We start from the raw sequence: 21,410 nt of genomic DNA, 5'->3' as shown, positions 1-21,410 counted from the left end.
TGCAAATAGCATTCGCGTCTGTTCCCAGCCAGTACAGTGTATTGGACTGAAGAGAAGCTCCTGTTTTACTCAGTTTCCAATACTGAGTTGAAATAGATATGCCCTGTTTGTGTAGGAAGCACAGTTCTTTTGTTCTGAGCTAGCTCACTGTATGTGCCCTATAGGAAACACAGTAGAGTGAAAGAATGCTGTTTTCTCTAAAACAGAGTGTTTTTCTTGCATGGCACACTAGGGTTTAATTAAAGTTCCCTTACGGAGTTGAATCACGTTTAGATTCAAGTTCTAGCAGCAAGTGTCCATTCAGGCTAAGAACAGAACACTTGTGCTATTCTGGCCATATACAGTGCAAATAGCATTCGTGTCTGTTCCCAGCCAGTACAGAAAATTGGACTGAAGAGAAGCTCCTGTTTTACTCAGTTTCCAATACTGAGTTGAAATAGATATGCCCCGTTTGTGTAGGAAGCACAGTTCTTTTGTTCTGAGCTAGCTCACTGTACGTGCCCTATAGGAAACACAGTAGAGTGAAAGAATGCTGTTTTCTCTAAAACAGAGTGTTTTTCTTGCATGGCACACTAGGGTTCAATTAAACTTCCTAAACGGAGTTGAATCACGTTCAGATTCAAGTTCTAACAGCAAGTGTTCATTTGGGCTAAGAACAGCACACTTGTGCTATTCTGGCGATATACAGTGCAAATAGCATTCGCGTCTGTTCCCAGCCAGTACAGTGTATTGGACTGAAGAGAAGCTCCTGTTTTACTCAGTTTCCAATACTGAGTTGAACTAGATATGCCCCGTTTGTGTAGAAAGCACAGTTCTTTTGTTCTGAGCTTGCTCACTTATGGGCCCTATAGGAAACACAGTAGAGTGAAAGAATGCTGTTTTCTCTAAAACAGAGTGTTTTTCTTGCATGGCACACTAGGGTTCAATTAAACTTCCTAAACGGAGTTGAATCACGTTGAGATTCAAATTCTAGCAGCAAGTGTTTATTCAGGCTAAGAACAGCACACTTGTGCTTTCCTGGCCATATACAGTGCAAATAGCATTCGTGTCTGTTCCCAGCCAGTACAGAGTATTGGACTGAAGAGAAGCTCCTGTTTTACTCAGTTTCCAATACTGAGTGAACTAGATATGCCCCGTTTGTGTAGGAAGCACAGTTCTTTTGTTCTGAGCTAGCTCACTGTACGTGCCATATAGGAAACACAGTAGAGTAAAAAAATGCTGTTCTCTCTAAAACAGAGTATTTTTCTTGCATGGCACACTAGGGTTCAATTAAACTTCCTAAACGGAGTTGAATCACGTTGAGATTCAAGTTCGAGCAGCAAGTGTTCATTCAGGCTAAGAACAGGACACTTGTGCTATTTTGGCCATATACAGTGCAAATAGCATTCGCGTCTGTTTCCAGCCAGTACAGTGTATTGGACTGAAGAGAAGCTCCTGTTTTACTCAGTTTCCAATACTGAGTTGACCTAGATATGCCCCATTTGTTTCGGAAGCACAGTTCTTTTATTCTGAGCTAGCTCACTGTACGTGCCCTATAGGAAACACAGTAGAGTTAAAGAATGCTGTTTTCTCAAAAACAGAGTGTTTTTCTTGCATGGCACACTAGGGTTTAATTAAAGTTCCTAAACGGAGTTGAAGCACGTTTACATTCAAGTTCTAGCAGCAAGTGTTCATTCAGGCTAAGAACAGCACACTTGTGCTATTCTGGCGATATACAGTGCAAATAGCATTCACGTCTGTTCCCAGCCAGTACAGTGTATTGGACTGAAGAGAAGCTCCTGTTTTACTCAGTTTCCAATACTGAGTTGAACTAGATATGCCCCGTTTGTGTAGAAAGCACAGTTCTTTTGTTCTGAGCTAGCTCACTTACGGGCCCTATAGGAAACACAGTAGAGTGAAAGAATGCTGTTTTCTCTAAAACAGAGTGTTTTTCTTGCATGGCACACTAGGTTTCAATTAAACTTCCTAAACGGAGTTGAATCACGTTGAGATTCAAGTTCTAACAGCAAGTGTTCATTAGGGCTAAGAACAGCACACTTGTGCTATTCTGGCATATACAGTGCAAATAGCATTCGCGTCTGTTCCCAGCCAGTACAGTGTATTGGACTGAAGAGAAGCTCCTGTTTTACTCAGTTTCCAATACTGAGTTGAAATAGATATGCCCCGTTTGTGTAGGAAGCACAGTTCTTTTGTTCTGAGCTAGCTCACTGTATGTGCCCTATAGGAAACACAGTAGAGTGAAAGAATGCTGTTTTCTCTAAAACAGAGTATTTTTCTTGCATGGCACACTAGGGTTCAATTAAACTTCCTAAACGGAGTTGAATCACGTTGAGATTCAAGTTCTAGCAGCAAGTGTTCATTCAGGCTAAGAACACCACACTTGTGCTATTCTGGCCATATACAGTGCAAATAGCATTCGCGTCTGTTCCCAGCCAGTACAGTGTATTGGACTGAAGAGAAGCTCCTGTTTTACTCAGTTTCCAATACTGAGTTGAAATAGATATGCCCTGTTTGTGTAGGAAGCACAGTTCTTTTGTTCTGAGCTAGCTCACTGTATGTGCCCTATAGGAAACACAGTAGAGTGAAAGAATGCTGTTTTCTCTAAAACAGAGTGTTTTTCTTGCATGGCACACTAGGGTTTAATTAAAGTTCCTAAACGGAGTTGAATCACGTTGAGATTCAAGTGCCAGCAGCAAGTGTTCATTCAGGCTAAGAACAGCACACTTGTGCTTTTCTGGCCATATACAGTGCAAATAGCATTCGCGTCTGTTCCCAGCCAGTACAGTGTATTGGACTGAAGAGAAGCTCCTGTTTTACTCAGTTTCCAATACTGAGTTGAACTAGATATGCCCCGTTTGTGTAGAAAGCACAGTTCTTTTGTTCTGAGCTAGCTCACTTACGGGCCCTACAGGAAACACAGTAGAGTGAAAGAATGCTGTTTTCTCTAAAACAGAGTGTTTTTCTTGCATGGCACTCTAGGGTTCAATTAAACTTCCTAAACGGAGTTGAATCACATTGAGATTCAAGTTCTAGCAGCAAGTGTTTATTCAGGCTAAGAACAGCACACTTGTGCTTTCCTGGCCATATACAGTGCAAATAGCATTTGCGTCTGTTCCCAGCCAGTACAGTGTATTGGACTGAAGAGAAGCTCCTGTTTTACTCAGTTTCCAATACTGAGTGAACTAGATATGCCCCGTTTGTGTAGAAAGCACAGTTCTTTTGTTCTGAGCTAGCTCACTGTTCGTGCCCTATAGGAAACACAGTAGAGTGAATGAATGCTGTTCTCTCTAAAACAGAATATTTTTCTTGCATGGCACACTAGGGTTCAATTAAACTTCCTAAACGGAGTTGAATCACGTTGAGATTCAAGTTCGAGCAGCAAGTGTTCATTCAGGCTAAGAACAGCACACTTGTGCTATTTTGGCCATATACAGTGCAAATAGCATTCGCGTCTGTTCCCTGCCAGTACAGTGTATTGGACTGAAGAGAAGCTCCTGTTTTACTCAGTTTCCAATACTGAGTTGAACTAGATACGCCCCGTTTGTGTAGGGAGCACAGTTCTTTTGTTCTGAGCTAGCTCACTGTATGTGCCCTATAGGAAACACAGTAGAGTTAAAGAATGCTGTTTTCTCAAAAACAGAGTGTTTTTCTTGCATGGCACACTAGGGTTTAATTAAAGTTCCTAAACGGAGTTGAAGCACGTTTACATTCAAGTTCTAGCAGCAAGTGTTCATTCAGGCTAAGAACAGCACACTTGTGCTATTCTGGCGATATACAGTGCAAATAGCATTCACGTCTGTTCCCAGCCAGTACAGTGTATTGGACTGAAGAGAAGCTCCTGTTTTACTCAGTTTCCAATACTGAGTTGAACTAGATATGCCCCGTTTGTGTAGAAAGCACAGTTCTTTTGTTCTGAGCTAGCTCACTTACGGGCCCTATAGGAAACACAGTAGAGTGAAAGAATGCTGTTTTCTCTAAAACAGAGTGTTTTTCTTGCATGGCACACTAGGTTTCAATTAAACTTCCTAAACGGAGTTGAATCACGTTGAGATTCAAGTTCTAACAGCAAGTGTTCATTAGGGCTAAGAACAGCACACTTGTGCTATTCTGGCATATACAGTGCAAATAGCATTCGCGTCTGTTCCCAGCCAGTACAGTGTATTGGACTGAAGAGAAGCTCCTGTTTTACTCAGTTTCCAATACTGAGTTGAAATAGATATGCCCTGTTTGTGTAGGAAGCACAGTTCTTTTGTTCTGAGCTAGCTCACTGTATGTGCCCTATAGGAAACACAGTAGAGTGAAAGAATGCTGTTTTCTCTAAAACAGAGTATTTTTCTTGCATGGCACACTAGGGTTCAATTAAACTTCCTAAACGGAGTTGAATCACGTTGAGATTCATGTTCTAGCAGCAAGTGTTCATTCAGGCTAAGAACACCACACTTGTGCTATTCTGGCCATATACAGTGCAAATAGCATTCGCGTCTGTTCCCAGCGAGTACAGTGTATTGGACTGAAGAGAAGCTCCTGTTTTACTGTTTCCAATACTGAGTTGAAATAGATATGCCCTGTTTGTGTAGGAAGCACAGTTCTTTTGTTCTGAGCTAGCTCACTGTATGTGCCCTATAGGAAACACAGTAGAGTGAAAGAATGCTGTTTTCTCTAAAACAGAGTGTTTTTCTTGCATGGCACACTAGGGTTTAATTAAAGTTCCTAAACGGAGTTGAATCACGTTGAGATTCATGTGCCAGCAGCAAGTGTTCATTCAGGCTAAGAACAGCACACTTGTGCTTTTCTGGCCATATACAATGCAAATAGCATTCGCGTCTGTTCCCAGCCAGTACAGTGTATTGGACTGAAGAGAAGCTCCTGTTTTACTCAGTTTCCAATACTGAGTTGAACTAGATATGCCCCGTTTGTATAGGAAGCACATTTCTTTTGTTCTGAGCTAGCTCACTGTACGTGCCCTATAGGAAACACAGTAGAGTGAAAGAATGCTGTTTTCTCTAAAACAGAGTGTTTTCCTTGCATGGCACACTAGGGTTCAATTAAACTTCCAAAACGAAGTTGAATCACGTTGAGATTCAAGTTCTAACAGCAAGTGTTCATTAGGGCTAAGAACAGCACACTTGTGCTATTCTGGCCATATACAGTGCAAATAGCATTCGCGTCTGTTCCCAGCCAGTACAGTGTATTGGACTGAAGAGAAGCTCCTGTTTTACTCAGTTTCCAATACTGAGTTGAACTAGATATGCCCCGTTTGTGTAGAAAGCACAGTTCTTTTGTTCTGAGCTAGCTCACTTACGGGCCCTACAGGAAACACAGTAGAGTGAAAGAATGCTGTTTTCTCTAAAACAGAGTGTTTTTCTTGCATGGCACTCTAGGGTTCAATTAAACTTCCTAAACGGAGTTGAATCACATTGAGATTCAAGTTCTAGCAGCAAGTGTTTATTCAGGCTAAGAACAGCACACTTGTGCTTTCCTGGCCATATACAGTGCAAATAGCATTTGCGTCTGTTCCCAGCCAGTACAGTGTATTGGACTGAAGAGAAGCTCCTGTTTTACTCAGTTTCCAATACTGAGTGAACTAGATATGCCCCGTTTGTGTAGAAAGCACAGTTCTTTTGTTCTGAGCTAGCTCACTGTTCGTGCCCTATAGGAAACACAGTAGAGTGAATGAATGCTGTTCTCTCTAAAACAGAATATTTTTCTTGCATGGCACACTAGGGTTCAATTAAACTTCCTAAACGGAGTTGAATCACGTTGAGATTCAAGTTCGAGCAGCAAGTGTTCATTCAGGCTAAGAACAGCACACTTGTGCTATTTTGGCCATATACAGTGCAAATAGCATTCGCGTCTGTTTCCAGCCAGTACAGTGTATTGGACTGAAGAGAAGCTCCTGTTTTACTCAGGTTCCAATACTGAGTTGACCTAGATATGCCCCATTTGTTTCGGAAGCACAGTTCTTTTATTCTGAGCTAGCTCACTGTACGTGCCCTATAGGAAACACAGTAGAGTTAAAGAATGCTGTTTTCTCAAAAACAGAGTGTTTTTCTTGCATGGCACACTAGGGTTTAATTAAAGTTCCTAAACGGAGTTGAAGCACGTTTACATTCAAGTTCTAGCAGCAAGTGTTCATTCAGGCTAAGAACAGCACACTTGTGCTATTCTGGCGATATACAGTGCAAATAGCATTCACGTCTGTTCCCAGCCAGTACAGTGTATTGGACTGAAGAGAAGCTCCTGTTTTACTCAGTTTCCAATACTGAGTTGAACTAGATATGCCCCGTTTGTGTAGAAAGCACAGTTCTTTTGTTCTGAGCTAGCTCACTTACGGGCCCTATAGGAAACACAGTAGAGTGAAAGAATGCTGTTTTCTCTAAAACAGAGTGTTTTTCTTGCATGGCACACTAGGTTTCATTTAAACTTCCTAAACGGAGTTGAATCACGTTGAGATTCAAGTTCTAACAGCAAGTGTTCATTAGGGCTAAGAACAGCACACTTGTGCTATTCTGGCATATACAGTGCAAATAGCATTCGCGTCTGTTCCCAGCCAGTACAGTGTATTGGACTGAAGAGAAGCTCCTGTTTTACTCAGTTTCCAATACTGAGTTGAAATAGATATGCCCTGTTTGTGTAGGAAGCACAGTTCTTTTGTTCTGAGCTAGCTCACTGTATGTGCCCTATAGGAAACACAGTAGAGTGAAAGAATGCTGTTTTCTCTAAAACAGAGTATTTTTCTTGCATGGCACACTAGGGTTCAATTAAACTTCCTAAACGGAGTTGAATCACGTTGAGATTCATGTTCTAGCAGCAAGTGTTCATTCAGGCTAAGAACACCACACTTGTGCTATTCTGGCCATATACAGTGCAAATAGCATTCGCGTCTGTTCCCAGCGAGTACAGTGTATTGGACTGAAGAGAAGCTCCTGTTTTACTGTTTCCAATACTGAGTTGAAATAGATATGCCCTGTTTGTGTAGGAAGCACAGTTCTTTTGTTCTGAGCTAGCTCACTGTATGTGCCCTATAGGAAACACAGTAGAGTGAAAGAATGCTGTTTTCTCTAAAACAGAGTGTTTTTCTTGCATGGCACACTAGGGTTTAATTAAAGTTCCTAAACGGAGTTGAATCACGTTGAGATTCATGTGCCAGCAGCAAGTGTTCATTCAGGCTAAGAACAGCACACTTGTGCTTTTCTGGCCATATACAATGCAAATAGCATTCGCGTCTGTTCCCAGCCAGTACAGTGTATTGGACTGAAGAGAAGCTCCTGTTTTACTCAGTTTCCAATACTGAGTTGAACTAGATATGCCCCGTTTGTATAGGAAGCACATTTCTTTTGTTCTGAGCTAGCTCACTGTACGTGCCCTATAGGAAACACAGTAGAGTGAAAGAATGCTGTTTTCTCTAAAACAGAGTGTTTTCCTTGCATGGCACACTAGGGTTCAATTAAACTTCCAAAACGAAGTTGAATCACGTTGAGATTCAAGTTCTAACAGCAAGTGTTCATTAGGGCTAAGAACAGCACACTTGTGCTATTCTGGCCATATACAGTGCAAATAGCATTCGCGTCTGTTCCCAGCCAGTACAGTGTATTGGACTGAAGAGAAGCTCCTGTTTTACTCAGTTTCCAATACTGAGTTGAACTAGATATGCCCCGTTTGTGTAGAAAGCACAGTTCTTTTGTTCTGAGCTAGCTCACTTACGGGCCCTACAGGAAACACAGTAGAGTGAAAGAATGCTGTTTTCTCTAAAACAGAGTGTTTTTCTTGCATGGCACTCTAGGGTTCAATTAAACTTCCTAAACGGAGTTGAATCACATTGAGATTCAAGTTCTAGCAGCAAGTGTTTATTCAGGCTAAGAACAGCACACTTGTGCTTTCCTGGCCATATACAGTGCAAATAGCATTTGCGTCTGTTCCCAGCCAGTACAGTGTATTGGACTGAAGAGAAGCTCCTGTTTTACTCAGTTTCCAATACTGAGTGAACTAGATATGCCCCGTTTGTGTAGAAAGCACAGTTCTTTTGTTCTGAGCTAGCTCACTGTTCGTGCCCTATAGGAAACACAGTAGAGTGAATGAATGCTGTTCTCTCTAAAACAGAGTATTTTTCTTGCATGGCACACTAGGGTTCAATTAAACTTCCTAAACGGAGTTGAATCACGTTGAGATTCAAGTTCGAGCAGCAAGTGTTCATTCAGGCTAAGAACAGCACACTTGTGCTATTTTGGCCATATACAGTGCAAATAGCATTCGCGTCTGTTTCCAGCCAGTACAGTGTATTGGACTGAAGAGAAGCTCCTGTTTTACTCAGTTTCCAATACTGAGTTGACCTAGATATGCCCCATTTGTTTCGGAAGCACAGTTCTTTTATTCTGAGCTAGCTCACTGTACGTGCCCTATAGGAAACACAGTAGAGTTAAAGAATGCTGTTTTCTCAAAAACAGAGTGTTTTTCTTGCATGGCACACTAGGGTTTAATTAAAGTTCCTAACGGAGTTGAAGCACGTTTACATTCAAGTTCTAGCAGCAAGTGTTCATTCAGGCTAAGAACAGCACACTTGTGCTATTCTGGCGATATACAGTGCAAATAGCATTCACGTCTGTTCCCAGCCAGTACAGTGTATTGGACTGAAGAGAAGCTCCTGTTTTACTCAGTTTCCAATACTGAGTTGAACTAGATATGCCCCGTTTGTGTAGAAAGCACAGTTCTTTTGTTCTGAGCTAGCTCACTTACGGGCCCTATAGGAAACACAGTAGAGTGAAAGAATGCTGTTTTCTCTAAAACAGAGTGTTTTTCTTGCATGGCACACTAGGTTTCAATTAAACTTCCTAAACGGAGTTGAATCACGTTGAGATTCAAGTTCTAACAGCAAGTGTTCATTAGGGCTAAGAACAGCACACTTGTGCTATTCTGGCATATACAGTGCAAATAGCATTCGCGTCTGTTCCCAGCCAGTACAGTGTATTGGACTGAAGAGAAGCTCCTGTTTTACTCAGTTTCCAATACTGAGTTGAAATAGATATGCCCCGTTTGTGTAGGAAGCACAGTTCTTTTGTTCTGAGCTAGCTCACTGTATGTGCCCTATAGGAAACACAGTAGAGTGAAAGAATGCTGTTTTCTCTAAAACAGAGTGTTTTTCTTGCATGGCACACTAGGGTTTAATTAAAGTTCCTAAACGGAGTTGAATCACGTTGAGATTCAAGTTCTAGCAGCAAGTGTTTATTCAGGCTAAGAACAGCACACTTGTGCTTTCCTGGTCATATACAGTGCAAATAGCTTTCGCGTCTGTTCCCAGCCAGTACAGAGTATTGGACTGAAGAGAAGCTCCTGTTTTACTCAGTTTCCAATACTGAGTGAACTAGATATGCCCCGTTTGTGTAGGAAGCACAGTTCTTTTGTTCTGAGCTAGCTCACTGTACGTGCCCTATAGGAAACACAGTAGAGTGAAAGAAGGCTGTTCTCTCTAAAACAGAGTATTTTTCTTGCATGGCACACTAGGGTTCAATTAAACTTCCTAAACGGAGTTGAATCACGTTGAGATTCAAGTTCTAGCAGCAAGTGTTCATTCAGGCTAAGAACACCACACTTGTGCTATTCTGGCCATATACAGTGCAAATAGCATTCGCGTCTGTTCCCAGCCAGTACAGTGTATTGGACTGAAGAGAAGCTCCTGTTTTACTCAGTTTCCAATACTGAGTTGAAATAGATATGCCCTGTTTGTGTAGGAAGCACAGTTCTTTTGTTCTGAGCTAGCTCACTGTATGTGCCCTATAGGAAACACAATAGAGTGAAAGAATGCTGTTTTCTCTAAAACAGAGTGTTTTTCTTGCATGGCACACTACGGTTTAATTAAAGTTCCCTTACGAAGTTGAATCACGTTTAGATTCAAGTTCTAGCAGCAAGTGTTCATTCAGGCTAAGAACAGCACACTTGTGCTATTCTGGCCATATACAGTGCAAATAGCATTCGCGTCTTTTCCCAGCCAGTACAGTGTATTGGACTGAAGAGAAGCTCCTGTTTTACTCAGTTTCTAATACTGAGTTGAACTAGATATGCCCCGTTTGTGTAGAAAGCACAGTTCTTTTGTTCTGAGCTAGCTCACTGTACGTGCCCTATAGGAAACACAGTAGAGTGAAAGAATGCTGTTTTCTCTAAAACAGAGTGTTTTTCTTGCATGGCACACTAGGGTTCAATTAAACTTCCTAAACGCAGTTGAATCACGTTGAGATTCAAGTTCTAACAGCAAGTGTTCATTAGGGCTAAGAACACTTGTGCTATTCTGGCCATATACAGTGCAAATAGCATTCGCGTCTGTTCCCAGCCAGTACAGTGTATTGGACTGAAGAGAAGCTCCTGTTTTACTCAGTTTCCAATACTGAGTTGAACTAGATATGCCCCGTTTGTGTAGGAAACACAGTTCTTTTGTTCTGAGCTAGCTCACTGTATGTGCCATATAGGAAACACAGTAGAGTGAAAGAATGCTGTTTTCTCTAAAACAGAGTGTTTTTCTTGCATGGCACACTAGGGTTCAATTAAACTTCCTAAACGCAGTTGAAACACGTTGAGATTCAAGTTCTAGCAGCAAGTGTTCATTCAGGCTAAGAACAGCACACTTGTGCTATTCTGGCCATATACAGTGCAAATAGCATTCGCGTCTGTTCCCAGCCAGTACAGTGTATTGGACTGAAGAGAAGCTCCTGTTTTACTCAGTTTCCAATACTGAGTTGAAATAGATATGCCCCGTTTGTGTAGGAAGCATAGTTCTTTTGTTCTGAGCTAGCTCACTTTATGTGCCCTATAGGAAACACAGTAGAGTGAAAGAATGCTGTTTTCTCTAAAACAGAGTGTTTTTCTTGCATGGCACACTAGGGTTTAATTAAAGTTCCTAAACGGAGTTGAATCACGTTTAGATTCAAGTTCTAGCAGCAAGTGTTCATTCAGGCTAAGAACAGCACACTTGTGCTTTTCTGGCCATATACAATGCAAATAGCATTCGCGTCTGTTCCCAGCCAGTACAGTGTATTGGACTGAAGAGAAGCTACTGTTTTACTCAGTTTCCAATACTGAGTTGAACTAGATATGCCCCGTTTGTGTAGGAAGCACAGTTCTTTTGTTCTGAGCTAGCTCACTGTACGTGCCCTATAGGAAACACAGTAGAGTGAAAGAATGCTGTTTTCTCTAAAACAGAGTGTTTTTCTTGCATGGCACACTTGGGTTCAATTAAACTTCCTAAACGGAGTTGAATCACGTTGAGATTCAAGTTATAACAGCAAGTGTTCATTAGGGCTAAGAACAGCACACTTGTGCTATTCTGGCCATATACAGTGCAAATAGCATTCGCGTCTGTTCCCAGCCAGTACAGTGTATTGGACTGAAGAGAAGCTCCTGTTTTACTCAGTTTCCAATACTGAGTTGAACTAGATATGCCCCGTTTGTGTAGAAAGCACAGTTCTTTTGTTCTGAGCTAGCTCACTTACGAGCCCTATAGGAAACACAGTAGAGTGAAAGAATGGTGTTTTCTGTGACAACAGAGTGTTTTTCTTGCATGGCACACTAGGGTTCAATTAAACTTCCTAAACGGAGTTGAATCACGTTGAGATTCAAGTTTCAGCAGCAAGTGTTCATTCAGGCTAAGAACAGCACACTTGTGCTTTTCTGGCCAAATACAATGCAAATAGCATTCGCGTCTGTTCCCAGCCAGTACAGTGTATTGGACTGAAGAGAAGCTCCTGTTTTACTCAGTTTCCAATACTGAGTTGAACTAGATATGCCCCGTTTGTGTAGGAAGCACAGTTCTTTTGTTCTGAGCTAGCTCACTGTATGTGCCATATAGGAAACACAGTAGAGTGAAAGAATGCTGTTTTCTCTAAAACAGAGTGTTTTTCTTGCATGGCACACTAGGGTTCAATTAAACTTCCTAAACGCAGTTGAAACACGTTGAGATTCAAGTTCTAGCAACAAGTGTTCATTCAGGCTAAGAACAGCACACTTGTGCTATTCTGGCCATATACAGTACAAATAGCATTCGCGTCTGTTCCCAGCCTGTACAGTGTATTGGACTGAAGAGAAGCTCCTGTTTTACTCAGTTTCCAATACTGAGTTGAACTAGATATGCCCCGTTTGTGTAGGAAGCACAGTTCTTTTGTTCTGAGCTAGCTCACTGTACGTGCCCTATAGGAAACACAGTAGAGTGAAAGAATGCTGTTTTCTCTAAAACAGAGTGTTTTTCTTGCATGGCACACTAGGGTTTAATTAAAGTTCCTAAACGGTGTTGAATCACGTTTTACATTCAAGTTCTATCAGCAAGTGTTAATTCAGGCTAAGAACAGCACACTTGTGCTATTCTGGCGATATACAGTGCAAATAGCATTCGCGTCTGTTCCCAGCCAGTACAGTGTATTGGACTGAAGAGAAGTTCCTGGTTTAATCAGTTGTCAATACTGAGTTGAACTAGATATGCCCCGTTTGTGTAGGAAGCACAGTTCTTTTGTTCTGAGCTAGCTCACTGTACGTGCCCTATAGGAAACACAGTAGAGTGAAAGAATGCTGTTTTCTCTAAAACAGAGTGTTTTTCTTGCATGGCACACTAGGGTTCAATTAAACTTCCTAAACGGAGTTGAATCACATTGAGATTCAAGTTCTAGCAGCAAGTGTTCATTCAGTCTAAGAACAGCAGCCTTGTGCTTTTCTGGCCATATACAGTGCAAATAGCATTCGCGTCTGTTCCCAGCCAGTACAGTGTATTGGACTGAAGAGAAGCTCCTGTTTTACTCAGTTTCCAATACTGAGTTGAACTAGATATGCCCCGTTTGTGTAGAAAGCACAGTTCTTTTGTTATGAGCTAGCTCACTTACGGGCCCTATAGGAAACACAGTAGAGTGAAAGAATGCTGTTTTCTCTAAAACAGAGTGTTTTTCTTGCATGGCACACTAGGGTTCAATTAAACTTCCTAAACGGAGTTGAATCACTTTGAGATTCAAGTTCTAGCAGCAAGTGTTCATTCAGGCTAAGAACAGCACACTTGTGCTTTTCTGGCCATATAAGGTGGAAATAGCATTTGCGTCTGTTCCCAGCCAGTACAGTGTATTGGACTGAAGAGAAGCTCCTGTTTTACTCAGTTTCCAATACTGAGTTGAACTAGATATGCCCCGTTTGTGTAGAAAGCACAGTTCTTTTGTTCTGAGCTAGCTCACTGTATGTGCCCTATAGGAAACACAGTAGAGTGAAAGAATGCTGTTTTCTCTAAAACAGAGTGTTTTTCTTGCATGGCACACTAGGGTTTAATTAAAGTTCCTAAACGGAGTTGAATCACGTTGAGATTCAAGTTCGAGCAGCTAGTGTTCATTCAGGCTAAGAACAGCACACTTGTGCTTTTCTGGCCATATACAGTGCAAATAGCATTCGCGTCTGTTCCCAATCAGTACAGTGTATTGGACTGAAGAGAAGCTCCTGTTTTACTCAGTTTCCAATACTGAGTTGAACTAGATATGCCCCGTTTTTGTAGAAAGCACAGTTCTTTTGTTCTGAGCTAGCTCATTTACGGGCCCTATAGGAAACACAGTAGAGTGAAAGAATGCTGTTTTCTCTAAAACAGAGTGTTTTTCTTGCATGGCACACTAGGGTTCAATTAAACTTCCTAAACGGAGTTGAATCACGTTGAGATTCAAGTTCTAGCAGCAAGTGTTCATTCAGGCTAAGAACAGCACACTTGTGCTATTCTGACCATATACAGTGCAAATAGCATTCGCGTCTGTTCCCAGCCAGTACAGTGTATTGGACTGAAGAGAAGCTCCTGTTTTACTCAGTTTCCAATACTGCGTTGAAATAGATATGCCCCGTTTGTGTAGGAAACACAGTTCTTTTGTTCTGAGCTAGCTCACTGTATGTGCCCTATAGGAAACACAGTAGAGTGAAAGAATGCTGTTTTCTCTAAAACAGAGTGTTTTTCTTGCATGGCACACTAGGGTTTAATTAAAGTTCCTAAACGGAGTTGAATCAGGATTAGATTCAAGTTCTAGCAGCAAGTGTTCATTCAGGCTAAGAACAGCACACTTGTGCTATTCTGGCCATATACAGTGCAAATAGCATTCGCGTCTGTTCCCAGCCAGTACAGTGTATTGGACTGAAGAGAAGCTCCTGTTTTACTCAGTTTCCAATACTGAGTTGAACTAGATATGCCCCGTTTGTGTAGGAAGCACAGTTCTTTTGTTCTGAGCTAGCTCACTGTACGTGCCCTATAGGAAACACAGTAGAGTTAAAGAATGCTGTTTTCTCTAAAACAGAGTGTTTTTCTTGCATGGCACACTAGGGTTTAATTAAAGTTCCTAAACGGAGTTGAATCACGATTAGATTCAAGTTCTAGCAGCAAGTGTTCATTCAGGCTAAGAACAGCACACTTGTGCTTTTCTGGCCATATACAATGCAAATAGCATTCGCGTCTGTTCCCAGCCAGTACAGTGTATTGGACTGAAGAGAAGCTCCTGTTTTACTCAGTTTCCAATAATGAGTTGAACTAGATATTCCCCGTTTGTGTAGAAAGCACAGTTCTTTTGTTCTGAGCTAGCTCACTTACGGGCCCTATAGGAAACACAGTAGAGTGAAAGAATGCTGTTTTCTCTAAAACAGAGTGTTTTTCTTGCATGGCACACTAGGGTTCAATTAAACTTCCTAAACGGAGTTGAATCACGTTGAGATTCAAGTTCTAACAGCAAGTGTTCATTAGGGTAAGAACAGCACACTTGTGCTATTCTTGCCATATACAGTGCAAATACCATTCGCGTCTGTTCCCATCCAGTACAGTGTATTGGACTGAAGAGAAGCTCCTGTTATACTCAGTTTCCAATAATGAGTTGAACTAGATATGCCCCGTTTGTGTAGAAAGCACAGTTCTTTTGTTCTGAGCTAGCTCACTTACGGGCCCTATAGGAAACACAGTAGAGTGAAAGAATGCTGTTTTCTCTAAAACAGAGTGTTTTTCTTGCATGGCACACTAGGGTTTAATTAAAGTTCCTTAACGGAGTTGAATCACGTTTACATTCAAGTTCTATCAGCAAGTGTTAATTCAGGCTAAGAACAGCACACTTGTGCTATTCTGGCCATATACAGTGCAAATAGCATTCGCGTCTGTTCCCAGCCAGTACAGTGTATTGGACTGAAGAGAAGTTCCTGTTTTAATCAGTTTTCAATACTGAGTTGAACTAGATATGCCCCGTTTGTGTAGGAAGCACAGTTCTTTTGTTCTGAGCTAGCTCACTGTATGTGCCCTATAGGAAACACAGTAGAGTGAAAGAATGCTGTTTTCTCTAAAACAGAGTGTTTTTCTTGCACGGCACACTAGGGTTCAATTAAACTTCCTAAACGGAGTTGAATCACGTTGAGATTCAAGTTCTAGCAGCAAGTTTTTTTCAGGCTAGGAACAGCAGCCTTGTGCTTTTCTGGCCATATGCAGAGCAAATAGCATTCGCGGCTTTTCCGAGCCAGTACAGTGTATTGGACTGAAGAGAAGCTCCTGTTTTACTCAGTTTCCAATACTGAGTTGAACTAGATATGCCCCGTTTGTGTAGAAAGCACAGTTCTTTTGTTCTGAGCTACCTCACTTACGGGCCCTATAGGAAACACAGTAGAGTGAAAGAATGCTGTTTTCTCTAAAACAGAGTGTTTTTCTTGCATGGCACACTAGGGTTCAATTAAACTTCCTAAACGGAGTTGAATCACGTTGAGATTCAAGTTCTAGCAGCAAGTGTTCATTTAGGCTAAGAACAGCACACTTGTGCTTTTCTGGCCATATACAGTGCAAATAACATTCGCGTCTGTTCCCAGCCAGTACAGTGTATTGGACTGAAGAGAAGCTCCTGTTTTACTCAGTTTCCAATACTGAGTTGAACTAGATATGCCCCGTTTGTGTAGAAAGCACAGTTCTTTTGTTCTGAGCTAGCTCACTTACGGGCCCTATAGGAAACACAGTAGAGTGAAAGAATGCTGTTTTCTCTAAAACAGAGTGTTTTTCTTGCATGGCACACTAGGGTTCAATTAAACTTCCTAAACGGAGTTGAATCACGTTGAGATTCAAGTTCTAGCAGCAAGTGTTCATTCAGGCTAAGAACAGCACACTTGTGCTTTTCTGGCCATATAAGGTGCAAATAGCATTCGCGTCTGTTCCCTGCCAGTACAGTGTATTGGACTGAAGAGAAGCTCCTGTTTTACTCAGTTTCCAATACTGAGTTGAACTAGATATGCCCCGTTTGTGTAGGAAGCACAGTTCTTTTGTTCTGAGCTAGCTCACTGTACGTGCCCTATAGGAAACACAGTAGAGTGAAAGAATGCTGTTTTCTCTAAAACAGAGTGTTTTTCTTGCATGGCACACTAGGGTTCAATTAAACTTCCTAAACGGAGTTGAATCACGTTGAGATTCAAGTTCTAACAGCAAGTGTTCATTAGGGCTAAGAACAGCACACTTGTGCTATTCTGGCCATATACAGTGCAAATAGCATTCGCGTCTGTTCCCAGCCAGTACAGTGTATTGGACTGAAGAGAAGCTCCTGTTTTACTCAGTTTCCAATACTGAGTTGAACTAGATATGCCCCGTTTGTGTAGAAAGCACAGTTCTTTTGTTCTGAGCTAGCTCACTTACGGGCCCTATAGGAAACACAGTAGAGTGAAAGAATGCTGTTTTCTCGGAAAACAGAGTGTTTTTCTTGCATGGCACACTAGGGTTCAATTAAACTTCCTAAACGGAGTTGAATCACGTTGAGATTCAAGTTCTAGCAGCAAGTGTTCATTCAGGCTAAGAACAGCACACTTGTGCTTTTCTGGCCATATACAGTGCAAATAGCATTCGCGTCTGTTCCCAGCCAGTACAGTGTATTGGACTGAAGAGAAGCTCCTGTTTTACTCAGTTTCCAATACTGAGTTGAACTAGATATGCCCCGTTTGTGTAGGAAGCACAGTTCTTTTGTTCTGAGCTAGCTCACTGTACTGGCCCTATAGGAAACACAGTAGATTGCAAGAGTGCCTGTTTCTCAAAAGCAGAGTGTTTTTCTTGTAGGCCTACTGGGGTTCAATACAACTTACTAAACGGAGTTGAATCACATTCAGTTTCAATTTCTAGCATTAAGTATTAATTCAGGGTAAGAACACCACTATTGTGCTATTCTGGCCATGAACAGTGCAAATAGCACTCGCGTCTGTTCCCAGCAAATACAGTGTATTGGACTGAAGAGAAGCTCCTGTTTTACTTAGTTTCCAATACTGAGTTGAACTAGATATGCCCCGTTTGTGTAGGAAGCACAGTTCTTTTTTCTGAGCTAGCTCACTGTACTGGCCCTATAGGAAACACAGTAGAGTGAAAGAATGCTGTTTTCTCTAAAACAGAGTGTTTTTCTTGCATGGCACACTAGGGTTCAATTAAACTTCCTAAACGGAGTTGAATCACGTTGAGATTCAAGTTCTAGCAGCAAGTGTTCATTCAGGCTAAGAACAGCACACTTGTGCTTTTCTGGCCATATAAGGTGCAAATAGCATTCGCGTCTGTTCCCTGCCAGTACAGTGTATTGGACTGAAGAGAAGCTCCTGTTTTACTCAGTTTCCAATACTGAGTTGAACTAGATATGCCCCGTTTGTGTAGGAAGCACAGTTCTTTTGTTCTGAGCTAGCTCACTGTATGAGCCCTATAGGAAACACAGTAGAGTGAAAGAATGCTGTTTTCTCTAAAACAGTGTGTTTTTCTTGCATGGCACACTAGGGTTCAATTAAACTTCCTAAACGGAGTTGAATCACGTTTAGATTCAAGTTCGAGCAGCTAGTGTTCATTCAGGCTAAGAACAGCACACTTGTGCTTTTCTGGCCATATACAGTGCAAATAGCATTCGCGTCTGTTCCCAGCCAGTACAGTGTATTGGACTGAAGAGAAGCTCCTGTTTTACTCAGTTTCCAATACTGAGTTGAACTAGATATGCCCCGTTTGTGTAGGAAGCACAGTTCTTTTGTTCTGAGCTAGCTCACTGTATGTGCCCTATAGGAAACACAGTAGAGTGAAAGAATGCTGTTTTCTCTAAAACAGAGTGTTTTTCTTGCATGGCACACTAGGGTTCAATTAAACTTCCTAAACGGAGTTGAATCACGTTGAGATTCAAGTTCTAGCAGCAAGTGTTCATTTAGGCTAAGAACAGCACACTTGTGCTTTTCTGGCCATATACAGTGCAAATAGCATTCGCGTCTGTTCCCAGCCAGTACAGTGTATTGGACTGAAGAGAAGCTCCTGTTTTACTCAGTTTCCAATACTGAGTTGAACTAGATATGCCCCGTTTGTGTAGAAAGCACAGTTCTTTTGTTCTGAGCTAGCTCACTTACGGGCCCTATAGGAAACACAGTAGAGTGAAAGAATGCTGTTTTCTCTAAAACAGAGTGTTTTTCTTGCATGGCACACTAGGGTTCAATTAAACTTCCTAAACGGAGTTGAATCACGTTGAGATTCAAGTTCTAGCAGCAAGTGTTCATTCAGGCTAAGAACAGCACACTTGTGCTTTTCTGGCCATATAAGGTGCAAATAGCATTCGCGTCTGTTCCCTGCCAGTACAGTGTATTGGACTGAAGAGAAGCTCCTGTTTTACTCAGTTTCCAATACTGAGTTGAACTAGATATGCCCCGTTTGTGTAGGAAGCACAGTTCTTTTGTTCTGAGCTAGCTCACTGTACGTGCCCTATAGGAAACACAGTAGAGTGAAAGAATGCTGTTTTCTCTAAAACAGAGTGTTTTTCTTGCATGGCACACTAGGGTTTAATTAAAGTTCCTAAACGGAGTTGAATCACGTTTAGATTCAAGTTCTAGCAGCAAGTGTTCATTCAGGCTAAGAACAGCACACTTGTGCTATTCTGGCCATATACAGTGCAAATAGCATTCGCGTCTGTTCCCAGCCAGTAGAGTGTATTGGACTGAAGAGAAGCTCCTGTTTTACTCAGTTTCCAATACTGAGTTGAACTAGATATGCCCCGTTTGTGTTGGAAGCACAGTTCTTTTATTCTGAGCTAGCTAACTGTACGTGCCCTATAGGAAACACAGTAGAGTTAAAGAATGCTGTTTTCTCTAAAACAGAGTGTTTTTCTTGCATGGCACACTAGGGTTCAATTAAACTTCCTAAACGGAGTTGAATCACGTTGAGATTCAAGTTCTAGCAGCAAGTGTTCATTCAGGCTAAGAACAGCACACTTGTGCTTTTCTGGCCATATAAGGTGCAAATAGCATTTGCGTCTGTTCCCAGCCAGTACAGTGTATTGGACTGAAGAGAAGCTCCTGTTTTACTCAGTTTCCAATACTGAGTTGAAATAGATATGCCCCGTTTGTGTAGAAAGCACAGTTCTTTTGTTCTGAGCTAGCTCACTGTATGTGCCCTATAGGAAACACAGTAGAGTGAAAGAATGCTGTTTTCTCTAAAACAGAGTGTTTTTCTTGCATGGCACACTAGGGTTTAATTAAAGTTCCTAAACGGAGTTGAATCACGTTTAGATTCAAGTTCGAGCAGCTAGTGTTCATTCAGGCTAAGAACAGCACACTTGTGCTTTTCTGGCCATATACAGTGCAAATAGCATTCGCGTCTGTTCCCAATCAGTACAGTGTATTGGACTGAAGAGAAGCACCTGTTTTACTCAGTTTCCAATACTGAGTTGAACTAGATATGCCCCGTTTTTGTAGAAAGCACAGTTCTTTTGTTCTGAGCTAGCTCATTTACGGGCCCTACAGGAAACACAGTAGAGTGAAAGAATGCTGTTTTCTCTAAAACAGAGTGTTTTTCTTGCATGGCACACTAGGGTTTAATTAAAGTTCCTAAACGGAGTTGAATCACGATTAGATTCAAGTTCTAGCAGCAAGTGTTCATTCAGGCTAAGAACAGCACACTTGTGCTATTCTGGCCATATTCAGTGCAAATAGCATTCGCGTCTGTTCCCAGCCAGTACAGTGTATTGGACTGAAGAGAAGCTCCTGTTTTACTCAGTTTCCAATACTGAGTTGAACTAGATATGCCCCGTTTGTGTAGGAAGCACAGTTCTTTTTTTCTGAGCTAGCTCACTGTACGTGCCCTATAGGAAACACAGTAGAGTTAAAGAATGCTGTTTTCTCTAAAACAGAGTGTTTTTCTTGCATGGCACACTAGGGTTTAATTAAAGTTCCTAAACGGAGTTGAATCACGATTAGATTCAAGTTCTAGCAGCAAGTGTTCATTCAGGCTAAGAACAGCACACTTGTGCTTTTCTGGCCATATACAATGCAAATAGCATTCGCGTCTGTTCCCAGCCAGTACAGTGTATTGGACTGAAGAGAAGCTCCTGTTTTACTCAGTTTCCAATAATGAGTTGAACTAGATATTCCCCGTTTGTGTAGAAAGCACAGTTCTTTTGTTCTGAGCTAGCTCACTTACGGGCCCTATAGGAAACACAGTAGAGTGAAAGAATGCTGTTTTCTCTAAAACAGAGTGTTTTTCTTGCATGGCACACTAGGGTTCAATTAAACTTCCTAAACGGAGTTGAATCACGTTGAGATTCAAGTTCTAACAGCAAGTGTTCATTAGGGTAAGAACAGCACACTTGTGCTTTTCTGGCCATATACAGTGCAAATAGCATTCGCGTCTGTTCCCAGCCAGTACAGTGTATTGGACTGAAGAGAAGCTCCTGTTTTACTCAGTTTCCAATACTGAGTTGAACTAGATATGCCCCGTTTGTGTAGAAAGCACAGTTCTTTTGTTCTGAGCTAGCTCACTTACGGGCCCTATAGGAAACACAGTAGAGTGAAAGAATGCTGTTTTCTCTAAAACAGAGTGTTTTTCTTGCATGGCACACTAGGGTTCAATTAAACTTCCTAAACGGAGTTGAATCACGTTGAGATTCAAGTTCTAGCAGCAAGTGTTCATTCAGGCTAAGAACAGCACACTTGTGCTTTTCTGGCCATATAAGGTGCAAATAGCATTCGCGTCTGTTCCCTGCCAGTACAGTGTATTGGACTGAAGAGAAGCTCCTGTTTTACTCAGTTTCCAATACTGAGTTGAACTAGATATGCCCCGTTTGTGTAGGAAGCACAGTTCTTTTGTTCTGAGCTAGCTCACTGTACGTGCCCTATAGGAAACACAGTAGAGTGAAAGAATGCTGTTTTCTCTAAAACAGAGTGTTTTTCTTGCATGGCACACTAGGGTTCAATTAAACTTCCTAAACGGAGTTGAATCACGTTGAGATTCAAGTTCTAACAGCAAGTGTTCATTAGGGCTAAGAACAGCACACTTGTGCTATTCTGGCCATATACAGTGCAAATAGCATTCGCGTCTGTTCCCAGCCAGTACAGTGTATTGGACTGAAGAGAAGCTCCTGTTTTACTCAGTTTCCAATACTGAGTTGAACTAGATATGCCCCGTTTGTGTAGAAAGCACA

Source organism: Peromyscus maniculatus, chromosome 11, assembly GCF_049852395.1.
Source record: "Peromyscus maniculatus bairdii isolate BWxNUB_F1_BW_parent chromosome 11, HU_Pman_BW_mat_3.1, whole genome shotgun sequence".
Taxonomy (NCBI): domain Eukaryota; kingdom Metazoa; phylum Chordata; class Mammalia; order Rodentia; family Cricetidae; genus Peromyscus; species Peromyscus maniculatus.
Note: the sequence above shows the minus strand (reverse complement) of the source record.